This window comes from Triturus cristatus, chromosome 5_2, assembly GCF_964204655.1.
Source record: "Triturus cristatus chromosome 5_2, aTriCri1.1, whole genome shotgun sequence".
Classification (NCBI taxonomy): domain Eukaryota; kingdom Metazoa; phylum Chordata; class Amphibia; order Caudata; family Salamandridae; genus Triturus; species Triturus cristatus.
The window spans coordinates 427,433,586-427,447,425 of NC_140588.1; positions in this window are offsets into that span (position 1 = coordinate 427,433,586).

A 13,840-nucleotide genomic window follows, 5' to 3' on the forward strand; every position below is an offset into this window, starting at 1 on the left:
AAGGACACCTTTGCACAACTGTTTTCACTTTTCCCTAAAACTGCCTTTGTGTTTTCCAACATATGCCAAAGGCAAAAATGGAACTGGTCCAATCATTTCTGTCCGCAGATTGACAAAGCAAGAAAGCACGTCAACAAATCTGTTTCTGCTTTCCTCCGTGACTATGGTATGGGTGCCATTTACCACAACAACTTGCGTTATGACATGCAAGACATTTATAGAGGAGATGGTGTGCACTTCAATGATGAAGGGAACAGAGTCTTCCTCTTGAACCTTAGACTCTGCATCGGTACTTACTTGTAGGTACCACTAACAAAATGACTTCATAAACACAACAGCTCTTTTTAGAGCTCCCTAATATCTAAACTCTTAAATCTGCATTTCATTTCTTTTTTAATTTCTTTTTTCTTCCGTACGCTTACCGTAAGCTTACCGTACGCGTACCCCGTGATTTTTTTTAAAAATCAATAAATGTTTTCTTTGTACTTTACAGTCCTTCTTTGACCCCCTCACAAATGTAAGGGGGTCTGTAACTCTCCTTATTGCCCCCTTTTCTTGTTTTCACTCTTTTTTTTCTGAGTGAAACACACAAAATGGCGGCCGCCGCTTCCTGGTTTCGGCCGATTCGAATGTTTACTAAGATCTAACAGCCAATCAGAATCGCGCTCGCGCACGCCACCGTACGCGTACGGTAAGCGTACGGTAAGCGTACCGTAAGCGGGCTCAGATATATATATTGATTTAAAGGCTATTTTCTCAGAATCTACTGAACAGATTTACACCAAACCTACAAAAGGCACTTCCTTGACATAGGGACTACCTCTCTGCCAAATTTCTAGTAATTCTGTTCAGCCGTTCGGGCTGTAGCTCGTTCTAAAGGTCCTATGGAAAAATGCATGGGAAAAACGCGTTTTGGGACCCCCCTTTTATCTCAGCCCCCGCTTGACGAATCCCCCCGAGACTTTCAGGGTAGGAGCGGAGCGTAGCGCCCCACCTATTTTGAGAAATTCGCGAGGATTCATCGACCGGCGCCAAAGTTATTCAAAATAGAATGTTGCGGATTTCCTATGGAAAAGGGGTCCTAACTATAACTACCTACTGGCGACCGCCAGTAGGTAATATATATATATATATATATATATATATTCAATCAACAATGGTATCCCAGGATTGAGTTGCACTCGACACAGATGGAAAGGTTACCAGCCTTTAATAACAGGTGCGAACGGACTCCTTACAGCGAGAATGAAATGCAGCTTCCTCTGTGCCTGACGCGTTTCAGGTTTCCCCTTTCTCAAAGGCTGCCGGGAAGTACGTGCAAAGCGGGTAGGCACTCCCTCAATTAAATTCATAGTCACGCCTCTGATTAGCGAAATACTGGAATTGTGGGAGATGTAGTGTCCGTTCATTGCTTCATTTTAAATTATTGTGCACTTATTACTGCGTTCAGTTAAGGCCCAGAGTGGGCCCCCGTGAAGTTGTCCATTCCAAATCCTGCGCCTCTGCTCCACATCGAGGGTAGTGAATCCAACCTCGTGGCCCCCTTGAGATCCTGGGGTGGTGCAAAACTCGGCAGAAGGGCATCCGCCTATAGATTCAATCAACAATGGTATCCCAGGATTGAGTTGCACTCGACACAGATGGAAAGGTTACCAGCCTTTAATAACAGGTGCGAACGGACTCCTTACAGCGAGAATGAAATGCAGCTTCCTCTGTGCCTGACGCGTTTCAGGTTTCCCCTTTCTCAAAGGCTGCCGGGAAGTACGTGCAAAGCGGGTAGGCACTCCCTCAATTAAATTCATAGTCACGCCTCTGATTAGCGAAATACTGGAATTGTGGGAGATGTAGTGTCCGTTCATTGCTTCATTTTAAATTATTGTGCACTTATTACTGCGTTCAGTTAAGGCCCAGAGTGGGCCCCCGTGAAGTTGTCCATTCCAAATCCTGCGCCTCTGCTCCACATCGAGGGTAGTGAATCCAACCTCGTGGCCCCCTTGAGATCCTGGGGTGGTGCAAAACTCGGCAGAAGGGCATCCGCCTATAGATTCAATCAACAATGGTATCCCAGGATTGAGTTGCACTCGACACAGATGGAAAGGTTACCAGCCTTTAATAACAGGTGCGAACGGACTCCTTACAGCGAGAATGAAATGCAGCTTCCTCTGTGCCTGACGCGTTTCAGGTTTCCCCTTTCTCAAAGGCTGCCGGGAAGTACGTGCAAAGCGGGTAGGCACTCCCTCAATTAAATTCATAGTCACGCCTCTGATTAGCGAAATACTGGAATTGTGGGAGATGTAGTGTCCGTTCATTGCTTCATTTTAAATTATTGTGCACTTATTACTGCGTTCAGTTAAGGCCCAGAGTGGGCCCCCGTGAAGTTGTCCATTCCAAATCCTGCGCCTCTGCTCCACATCGAGGGTAGTGAATCCAACCTCGTGGCCCCCTTGAGATCCTGGGGTGGTGCAAAACTCGGCAGAAGGGCATCCGCCTATAGATTCAATCAACAATGGTATCCCAGGATTGAGTTGCACTCGACACAGATGGAAAGGTTACCAGCCTTTAATAACAGGTGCGAACGGACTCCTTACAGCGAGAATGAAATGCAGCTTCCTCTGTGCCTGACGCGTTTCAGGTTTCCCCTTTCTCAAAGGCTGCCGGGAAGTACGTGCAAAGCGGGTAGGCACTCCCTCAATTAAATTCATAGTCACGCCTCTGATTAGCGAAATACTGGAATTGTGGGAGATGTAGTGTCCGTTCATTGCTTCATTTTAAATTATTGTGCACTTATTACTGCGTTCAGTTAAGGCCCAGAGTGGGCCCCCGTGAAGTTGTCCATTCCAAATCCTGCGCCTCTGCTCCACATCGAGGGTAGTGAATCCAACCTCGTGGCCCCCTTGAGATCCTGGGGTGGTGCAAAACTCGGCAGAAGGGCATCCGCCTATAGATTCAATCAACAATGGTATCCCAGGATTGAGTTGCACTCGACACAGATGGAAAGGTTACCAGCCTTTAATAACAGGTGCGAACGGACTCCTTACAGCGAGAATGAAATGCAGCTTCCTCTGTGCCTGACGCGTTTCAGGTTTCCCCTTTCTCAAAGGCTGCCGGGAAGTACGTGCAAAGCGGGTAGGCACTCCCTCAATTAAATTCATAGTCACGCCTCTGATTAGCGAAATACTGGAATTGTGGGAGATGTAGTGTCCGTTCATTGCTTCATTTTAAATTATTGTGCACTTATTACTGCGTTCAGTTAAGGCCCAGAGTGGGCCCCCGTGAAGTTGTCCATTCCAAATCCTGCGCCTCTGCTCCACATCGAGGGTAGTGAATCCAACCTCGTGGCCCCCTTGAGATCCTGGGGTGGTGCAAAACTCGGCAGAAGGGCATCCGCCTATAGATTCAATCAACAATGGTATCCCAGGATTGAGTTGCACTCGACACAGATGGAAAGGTTACCAGCCTTTAATAACAGGTGCGAACGGACTCCTTACAGCGAGAATGAAATGCAGCTTCCTCTGTGCCTGACGCGTTTCAGGTTTCCCCTTTCTCAAAGGCTGCCGGGAAGTACGTGCAAAGCGGGTAGGCACTCCCTCAATTAAATTCATAGTCACGCCTCTGATTAGCGAAATACTGGAATTGTGGGAGATGTAGTGTCCGTTCATTGCTTCATTTTAAATTATTGTGCACTTATTACTGCGTTCAGTTAAGGCCCAGAGTGGGCCCCCGTGAAGTTGTCCATTCCAAATCCTGCGCCTCTGCTCCACATCGAGGGTAGTGAATCCAACCTCGTGGCCCCCTTGAGATCCTGGGGTGGTGCAAAACTCGGCAGAAGGGCATCCGCCTATAGATTCAATCAACAATGGTATCCCAGGATTGAGTTGCACTCGACACAGATGGAAAGGTTACCAGCCTTTAATAACAGGTGCGAACGGACTCCTTACAGCGAGAATGAAATGCAGCTTCCTCTGTGCCTGACGCGTTTCAGGTTTCCCCTTTCTCAAAGGCTGCCGGGAAGTACGTGCAAAGCGGGTAGGCACTCCCTCAATTAAATTCATAGTCACGCCTCTGATTAGCGAAATACTGGAATTGTGGGAGATGTAGTGTCCGTTCATTGCTTCATTTTAAATTATTGTGCACTTATTACTGCGTTCAGTTAAGGCCCAGAGTGGGCCCCCGTGAAGTTGTCCATTCCAAATCCTGCGCCTCTGCTCCACATCGAGGGTAGTGAATCCAACCTCGTGGCCCCCTTGAGATCCTGGGGTGGTGCAAAACTCGGCAGAAGGGCATCCGCCTATAGATTCAATCAACAATGGTATCCCAGGATTGAGTTGCACTCGACACAGATGGAAAGGTTACCAGCCTTTAATAACAGGTGCGAACGGACTCCTTACAGCGAGAATGAAATGCAGCTTCCTCTGTGCCTGACGCGTTTCAGGTTTCCCCTTTCTCAAAGGCTGCCGGGAAGTACGTGCAAAGCGGGTAGGCACTCCCTCAATTAAATTCATAGTCACGCCTCTGATTAGCGAAATACTGGAATTGTGGGAGATGTAGTGTCCGTTCATTGCTTCATTTTAAATTATTGTGCACTTATTACTGCGTTCAGTTAAGGCCCAGAGTGGGCCCCCGTGAAGTTGTCCATTCCAAATCCTGCGCCTCTGCTCCACATCGAGGGTAGTGAATCCAACCTCGTGGCCCCCTTGAGATCCTGGGGTGGTGCAAAACTCGGCAGAAGGGCATCCGCCTATAGATTCAATCAACAATGGTATCCCAGGATTGAGTTGCACTCGACACAGATGGAAAGGTTACCAGCCTTTAATAACAGGTGCGAACGGACTCCTTACAGCGAGAATGAAATGCAGCTTCCTCTGTGCCTGACGCGTTTCAGGTTTCCCCTTTCTCAAAGGCTGCCGGGAAGTACGTGCAAAGCGGGTAGGCACTCCCTCAATTAAATTCATAGTCACGCCTCTGATTAGCGAAATACTGGAATTGTGGGAGATGTAGTGTCCGTTCATTGCTTCATTTTAAATTATTGTGCACTTATTACTGCGTTCAGTTAAGGCCCAGAGTGGGCCCCCGTGAAGTTGTCCATTCCAAATCCTGCGCCTCTGCTCCACATCGAGGGTAGTGAATCCAACCTCGTGGCCCCCTTGAGATCCTGGGGTGGTGCAAAACTCGGCAGAAGGGCATCCGCCTATAGATTCAATCAACAATGGTATCCCAGGATTGAGTTGCACTCGACACAGATGGAAAGGTTACCAGCCTTCAATAACAGGTGCGAACGGACTCCTTACAGCGAGAATGAAATGCAGCTTCCTCTGTGCCTGACGCGTTTCAGGTTTCCCCTTTCTCAAAGGCTGCCGGGAAGTACGTGCAAAGCGGGTAGGCACTCCCTCAATTAAATTCATAGTCACGCCTCTGATTAGCGAAATACTGGAATTGTGGGAGATGTAGTGTCCGTTCATTGCTTCATTTTAAATTATTGTGCACTTATTACTGCGTTCAGTTAAGGCCCAGAGTGGGCCCCCGTGAAGTTGTCCATTCCAAATCCTGCGCCTCTGCTCCACATCGAGGGTAGTGAATCCAACCTCGTGGCCCCCTTGAGATCCTGGGGTGGTGCAAAACTCGGCAGAAGGGCATCCGCCTATAGATTCAATCAACAATGGTATCCCAGGATTGAGTTGCACTCGACACAGATGGAAAGGTTACCAGCCTTTAATAACAGGTGCGAACGGACTCCTTACAGCGAGAATGAAATGCAGCTTCCTCTGTGCCTGACGCGTTTCAGGTTTCCCCTTTCTCAAAGGCTGCCGGGAAGTACGTGCAAAGCGGGTAGGCACTCCCTCAATTAAATTCATAGTCACGCCTCTGATTAGCGAAATACTGGAATTGTGGGAGATGTAGTGTCCGTTCATTGCTTCATTTTAAATTATTGTGCACTTATTACTGCGTTCAGTTAAGGCCCAGAGTGGGCCCCCGTGAAGTTGTCCATTCCAAATCCTGCGCCTCTGCTCCACATCGAGGGTAGTGAATCCAACCTCGTGGCCCCCTTGAGATCCTGGGGTGGTGCAAAACTCGGCAGAAGGGCATCCGCCTATAGATTCAATCAACAATGGTATCCCAGGATTGAGTTGCACTCGACACAGATGGAAAGGTTACCAGCCTTTAATAACAGGTGCGAACGGACTCCTTACAGCGAGAATGAAATGCAGCTTCCTCTGTGCCTGACGCGTTTCAGGTTTCCCCTTTATCAAAGGCTGCCGGGAAGTACGTGCAAAGCGGGTAGGCACTCCCTCAATTAAATTCATAGTCACGCCTCTGATTAGCGAAATACTGGAATTGTGGGAGATGTAGTGTCCGTTCATTGCTTCATTTTAAATTATTGTGCACTTATTACTGCGTTCAGTTAAGGCCCAGAGTGGGCCCCCGTGAAGTTGTCCATTCCAAATCCTGCGCCTCTGCTCCACATCGAGGGTAGTGAATCCAACCTCGTGGCCCCCTTGAGATCCTGGGGTGGTGCAAAACTCGGCAGAAGGGCATCCGCCTATAGATTCAATCAACAATGGTATCCCAGGATTGAGTTGCACTCGACACAGATGGAAAGGTTACCAGCCTTTAATAACAGGTGCGAACGGACTCCTTACAGCGAGAATGAAATGCAGCTTCCTCTGTGCCTGACGCGTTTCAGGTTTCCCCTTTCTCAAAGGCTGCCGGGAAGTACGTGCAAAGCGGGTAGGCACTCCCTCAATTAAATTCATAGTCACGCCTCTGATTAGCGAAATACTGGAATTGTGGGAGATGTAGTGTCCGTTCATTGCTTCATTTTAAATTATTGTGCACTTATTACTGCGTTCAGTTAAGGCCCAGAGTGGGCCCCCGTGAAGTTGTCCATTCCAAATCCTGCGCCTCTGCTCCACATCGAGGGTAGTGAATCCAACCTCGTGGCCCCCTTGAGATCCTGGGGTGGTGCAAAACTCGTCAGAAGGGCATCCGCCTATAGATTCAATCAACAATGGTATCCCAGGATTGAGTTGCACTCGACACAGATGGAAAGGTTACCAGCATTTAATAACAGGTGCGAACGGACTCCTTACAGCGAGAATGAAATGCAGCTTCCTCTGTGCCTGACGCGTTTCAGGTTTCCCCTTTCTCAAAGGCTGCCGGGAAGTACGTGCAAAGCGGGTAGGCACTCCCTCAATTAAATTCATAGTCACGCCTCTGATTAGCGAAATACTGGAATTGTGGGAGATGTAGTGTCCGTTCATTGCTTCATTTTAAATTATTGTGCACTTATTACTGCGTTCAGTTAAGGCCCAGAGTGGGCCCCCGTGAAGTTGTCCATTCCAAATCCTGCGCCTCTGCTCCACATCGAGGGTAGTGAATCCAACCTCGTGGCCCCCTTGAGATCCTGGGGTGGTGCAAAACTCGGCAGAAGGGCATCCGCCTATAGATTCAATCAACAATGGTATCCCAGGATTGAGTTGCACTCGACACAGATGGAAAGGTTACCAGCCTTTAATAACAGGTGCGAACGGACTCCTTACAGCGAGAATGAAATGCAGCTTCCTCTGTGCCTGACGCGTTTCAGGTTTCCCCTTTCTCAAAGGCTGCCGGGAAGTACGTGCAAAGCGGGTAGGCACTCCCTCAATTAAATTCATAGTCACGCCTCTGATTAGCGAAATACTGGAATTGTGGGAGATGTAGTGTCCATTCATTGCTTCATTTTAAATTATTGTGCACTTATTACTGCGTTCAGTTAAGGCCCAGAGTGGGCCCCCGTGAAGTTGTCCATTCCAAATCCTGCGCCTCTGCTCCACATCGAGGGTAGTGAATCCAACCTCGTGGCCCCCTTGAGATCCTGGGGTGGTGCAAAACTCGGCAGAAGGGCATCCGCCTATAGATTCACTCAACAATGGTATCCCAGGATTGAGTTGCACTCGACACAGATGGAAAGGTTACCAGCCTTTAATAACAGGTGCGAACGGACTCCTTACAGCGAGAATGAAATGCAGCTTCCTCTGTGCCTGACGCGTTTCAGGTTTCCCCTTTCTCAAAGGCTGCCGGGAAGTACGTGCAAAGCGGGTAGGCACTCCCTCAATTAAATTCATAGTCACGCCTCTGATTAGCGAAATACTGGAATTGTGGGAGATGTAGTGTCCGTTCATTGCTTCATTTTAAATTATTGTGCACTTATTACTGCGTTCAGTTAAGGCCCAGAGTGGGCCCCCGTGAAGTTGTCCATTCCAAATCCTGCGCCTCTGCTCCACATCGAGGGTAGTGAATCCAACCTCGTGGCCCCCTTGAGATCCTGGGGTGGTGCAAAACTCGGCAGAAGGGCATCCGCCTATAGATTCAATCAACAATGGTATCCCAGGATTGAGTTGCACTCGACACAGATGGAAAGGTTACCAGCCTTTAATAACAGGTGCGAACGGACTCCTTACAGCGAGAATGAAATGCAGCTTCCTCTGTGCCTGACGCGTTTCAGGTTTCCCCTTTCTCAAAGGCTGCCGGGAAGTACGTGCAAAGCGGGTAGGCACTCCCTCAATTAAATTCATAGTCACGCCTCTGATTAGCGAAATACTGGAATTGTGGGAGATGTAGTGTCCGTTCATTGCTTCATTTTAAATTATTGTGCACTTATTACTGCGTTCAGTTAAGGCCCAGAGTGGGCCCCCGTGAAGTTGTCCATTCCAAATCCTGCGCCTCTGCTCCACATCGAGGGTAGTGAATCCAACCTCGTGGCCCCCTTGAGATCCTGGGGTGGTGCAAAACTCGGCAGAAGGGCATCCGCCTATAGATTCAATCAACAATGGTATCCCAGGATTGAGTTGCACTCGACACAGATGGAAAGGTTACCAGCCTTTAATAACAGGTGCGAACGGACTCCTTACAGCGAGAATGAAATGCAGCTTCCTCTGTGCCTGACGCGTTTCAGGTTTCCCCTTTCTCAAAGGCTGCCGGGAAGTACGTGCAAAGCGGGTAGGCACTCCCTCAATTAAATTCATAGTCACGCCTCTGATTAGCGAAATACTGGAATTGTGGGAGATGTAGTGTCCGTTCATTGCTTCATTTTAAATTATTGTGCACTTATTACTGCGTTCAGTTAAGGCCCAGAGTGGGCCCCCGTGAAGTTGTCCATTCCAAATCCTGCGCCTCTGCTCCACATCGAGGGTAGTGAATCCAACCTCGTGGCCTCCTTGAGATCCTGGGGTGGTGCAAAACTCGGCAGAAGGGCATCCGCCTATAGATTCAATCAACAATGGTATCCCAGGATTGAGTTGCACTCGACACAGATGGAAAGGTTACCAGCCTTTAATAACAGGTGCGAACGGACTCCTTACAGCGAGAATGAAATGCAGCTTCCTCTGTGCCTGACGCGTTTCAGGTTTCCCCTTTCTCAAAGGCTGCCGGGAAGTACGTGCAAAGCGGGTAGGCACTCCCTCAATTAAATTCATAGTCACGCCTCTGATTAGCGAAATACTGGAATTGTGGGAGATGTAGTGTCCGTTCATTGCTTCATTTTAAATTATTGTGCACTTATTACTGCGTTCAGTTAAGGCCCAGAGTGGGCCCCCGTGAAGTTGTCCATTCCAAATCCTGCGCCTCTGCTCCACATCGAGGGTAGTGAATCCAACCTCGTGGCCCCCTTGAGATCCTGGGGTGGTGCAAAACTCGGCAGAAGGGCATCCGCCTATAGATTCAATCAACAATGGTATCCCAGGATTGAATTGCACTCGACACAGATGGAAAGGTTACCAGCCTTTAATAACAGGTGCGAACTGACTCCTTACAGCGAGAATGAAATGCAGCTTCCTCTGTGCCTGACGCGTTTCAGGTTTCCGCTTTCTCAAAGGCTGCCGGGAAGTACGTGCAAAGCGGGTAGGCACTCCCTCAATTAAATTCATAGTCACGCCTCTGATTAGCGAAATACTGGAATTGTGGGAGATGTAGTGTCCGTTCATTGCTTCATTTTAAATTATTGTGCACTTATTACTGCGTTCAGTTAAGGCCCAGAGTGGGCCCCCGTGAAGTTGTCCATTCCAAATCCTGCGCCTCTGCTCCACATCGAGGGTAGTGAATCCAACCTCGTGGCCCCCTTGAGATCCTGGGGTGGTGCAAAACTCGGCAGAAGGGCATCCGCCTATAGATTCAATCAACAATGGTATCCCAGGATTGAGTTGCACTCGACACAGATGGAAAGGTTACCAGCCTTTAATAACAGGTGCGAACGGACTCCTTACAGCGAGAATGAAATGCAGCTTCCTCTGTGCCTGACGCGTTTCAGGTTTCCCCTTTCTCAAAGGCTGCCGGGAAGTACGTGCAAAGCGGGTAGGCACTCCCTCAATTAAATTCATAGTCACGCCTCTGATTAGCGAAATACTGGAATTGTGGGAGATGTAGTGTCCGTTCATTGCTTCATTTTAAATTATTGTGCACTTATTACTGCGTTCAGTTAAGGCCCAGAGTGGGCCCCCGTGAAGTTGTCCATTCCAAATCCTGCGCCTCTGCTCCACATCGAGGGTAGTGAATCCAACCTCGTGGCCCCCTTGAGATCCTGGGGTGGTGCAAAACTCGGCAGAAGGGCATCCGCCTATAGATTCAATCAACAATGGTATCCCAGGATTGAGTTGCACTCGACACAGATGGAAAGGTTACCAGCCTTTAATAACAGGTGCGAACGGACTCCTTACAGCGAGAATGAAATGCAGCTTCCTCTGTGCCTGACGCGTTTCAGGTTTCCCCTTTCTCAAAGGCTGCCGGGAAGTACGTGCAAAGCGGGTAGGCACTCCCTCAATTAAATTCATAGTCACGCCTCTGATTAGCGAAATACTGGAATTGTGGGAGATGTAGTGTCCGTTCATTGCCCACTCTGGGCCTTAACTGAACGCAGTAATAAGTGCACAATAATTTAAAATGAAGCAATGAACGGACACTACATCTCCCACAATTCCAGTATTTCGCTAATCAGAGGCGTGACTATGAATTTAATTGAGGGAGTGCCTACCCGCTTTGCACGTACTTCCCGGCAGCCTTTGAGAAAGGGGAAACCTGAAACGCGTCAGGCACAGAGGAAGCTGCATTTCATTCTCGCTGTAAGGAGTCCGTTCGCACCTGTTATTAAAGGCTGGTAACCTTTCCATCTGTGTCGAGTGCAACTCAATCCTGGGATACCATTGTTGATTGAATCTATAGGCGGATGCCCTTCTGCCGAGTTTTGCACCACCCCAGGATCTCAAGGGGGCCACGAGGTTGGATTCACTACCCTCGATGTGGAGCAGAGGCGCAGGATTTGGAATGGACAACTTCACGGGGGCCCACTCTGGGCCTTAACTGAACGCAGTAATAAGTGCACAATAATTTAAAATGAAGCAATGAACGGACACTACATCTCCCACAATTCCAGTATTTCGCTAATCAGAGGCGTGACTATGAATTTAATTGAGGGAGTGCCTACCCGCTTTGCACGTACTTCCCGGCAGCCTTTGAGAAAGGGGAAACCTGAAACGCGTCAGGCACAGAGGAAGCTGCATTTCATTCTCGCTGTAAGGAGTCCGTTCGCACCTGTTATTAAAGGCTGGTAACCTTTCCATCTGTGTCGAGTGCAACTCAATCCTGGGATACCATTGTTGATTGAATCTATAGGCGGATGCCCTTCTGCCGAGTTTTGCACCACCCCAGGATCTCAAGGGGGCCACGAGGTTGGATTCACTACCCTCGATGTGGAGCAGAGGCGCAGGATTTGGAATGGACAACTTCACGGGGGCCCACTCTGGGCCTTAACTGAACGCAGTAATAAGTGCACAATAATTTAAAATGAAGCAATGAACGGACACTACATCTCCCACAATTCCAGTATTTCGCTAATCAGAGGCGTGACTATGAATTTAATTGAGGGAGTGCCTACCCGCTTTGCACGTACTTCCCGGCAGCCTTTGAGAAAGGGGAAACCTGAAACGCGTCAGGCACAGAGGAAGCTGCATTTCATTCTCGCTGTAAGGAGTCCGTTCGCACCTGTTATTAAAGGCTGGTAACCTTTCCATCTGTGTCGAGTGCAACTCAATCCTGGGATACCATTGTTGATTGAATCTATAGGCGGATGCCCTTCTGCCGAGTTTTGCACCACCCCAGGATCTCAAGGGGGCCACGAGGTTGGATTCACTACCCTCGATGTGGAGCAGAGGCGCAGGATTTGGAATGGACAACTTCACGGGGGCCCACTCTGGGCCTTAACTGAACGCAGTAATAAGTGCACAATAATTTAAAATGAAGCAATGAACGGACACTACATCTCCCACAATTCCAGTATTTCGCTAATCAGAGGCGTGACTATGAATTTAATTGAGGGAGTGCCTACCCGCTTTGCACGTACTTCCCGGCAGCCTTTGAGAAAGGGGAAACCTGAAACGCGTCAGGCACAGAGGAAGCTGCATTTCATTCTCGCTGTAAGGAGTCCGTTCGCACCTGTTATTAAAGGCTGGTAACCTTTCCATCTGTGTCGAGTGCAACTCAATCCTGGGATACCATTGTTGATTGAATATATATATATATATATATAACAATGAGTAAAACGTTGTCATGTGAGCAAGGCTCTGAGGAGCCGAAACGTTATGGCCGTCGCTCTGGGCAAATAAATGAAATTTGCACTTGAATTTGGCTCGTGTACTTACTTCGCAAGCAGTTGAAGGAGTTTCAAGGCTGGTGGAAGTGGTAGCTTGGATATATTTGGTCGTTGTTTGGTTTCACGCGATCCTGACACGGAGCCCTCTCTACCAAATGGTCGGCGCTGAAAAGTGAAACTGTTTCCAGGTCTCACCCGGATGTTCTTACTCCCGGAAGGAAGAATTGGCACCTGACCCCCTTGATACTACTCCCGGCAGAACTGTGGATACGGGCTGCAGCGGATTGCGACGGAGGTGGTTCTCCCCAGCCGTGATCGGACGACACGACAGGAGAAGGACCGGAGACACCGCCAAGCAAATCATAGAGGTATCGGGGGTTTGAGAGTATATGTGCAGCGTTGGGCGGTTGCGGTTAAAAATTTGAGTGATCGCATCAACCCCCCACACGCAGACTATTTGAGCCCTAATTCGAGCATGACGGCGGACAGCGTTCGCGAACGGGAGGCTGCAGCTTTGTCAATGTTCACTGACGGCCTCCCATTGCCTGTAAATATTCGTAATGGTCATATCACGGATGTGGTTACACAGGACAGTTCGCTAAAGGACAAATTCAAAATATTAGAGAAAAAGCTACGGAGCGAGCAAAGTAAATGGTGGGAGTCAAAATCTCTCCAACGTTACATTGATGTGGATCGCATTCCCCGTGGGTTGCGCATCTTGACGGCTCCTAGTTACGAGAACCCGAACCCTGAACTAATGCGTGAATGGGCAGAAACGAATCTGGAATCCTCACGTAAACTGGTGTTGATTTTGATCAAGTATGCCGATATCGATAGGGCCCTGCTGCTTAAAGAGATTGATGCAATAAATGAGGAGCTTGATAAAATAGATGATTCCGATGAGAAAACGAGACTGAGAAATGATATGACTGTCAGGCTCAAAAAGGAGGAAACTAAAATTATGGAGAGAAAAACATTTAAATTTCAACGAGATCGCAATGACTATCAATTGGGGCAAATTTTTACTTTTGCAAGGAAGTATGACTCTCTGCGAATCCCGAAATCCAAGACAATTCCTCCCAACAGGGGCCCTAATAAAACTACCTATGAGAAGGACACTTCCCAGTCGGAACTCAGTTCAATTGGTGGTAGCGACTCTGAATCGGAGTTACGTGGTAATCTGGCAGCAGGCTTGATCCCTAAACCGACACCAGCAGAGGAAAT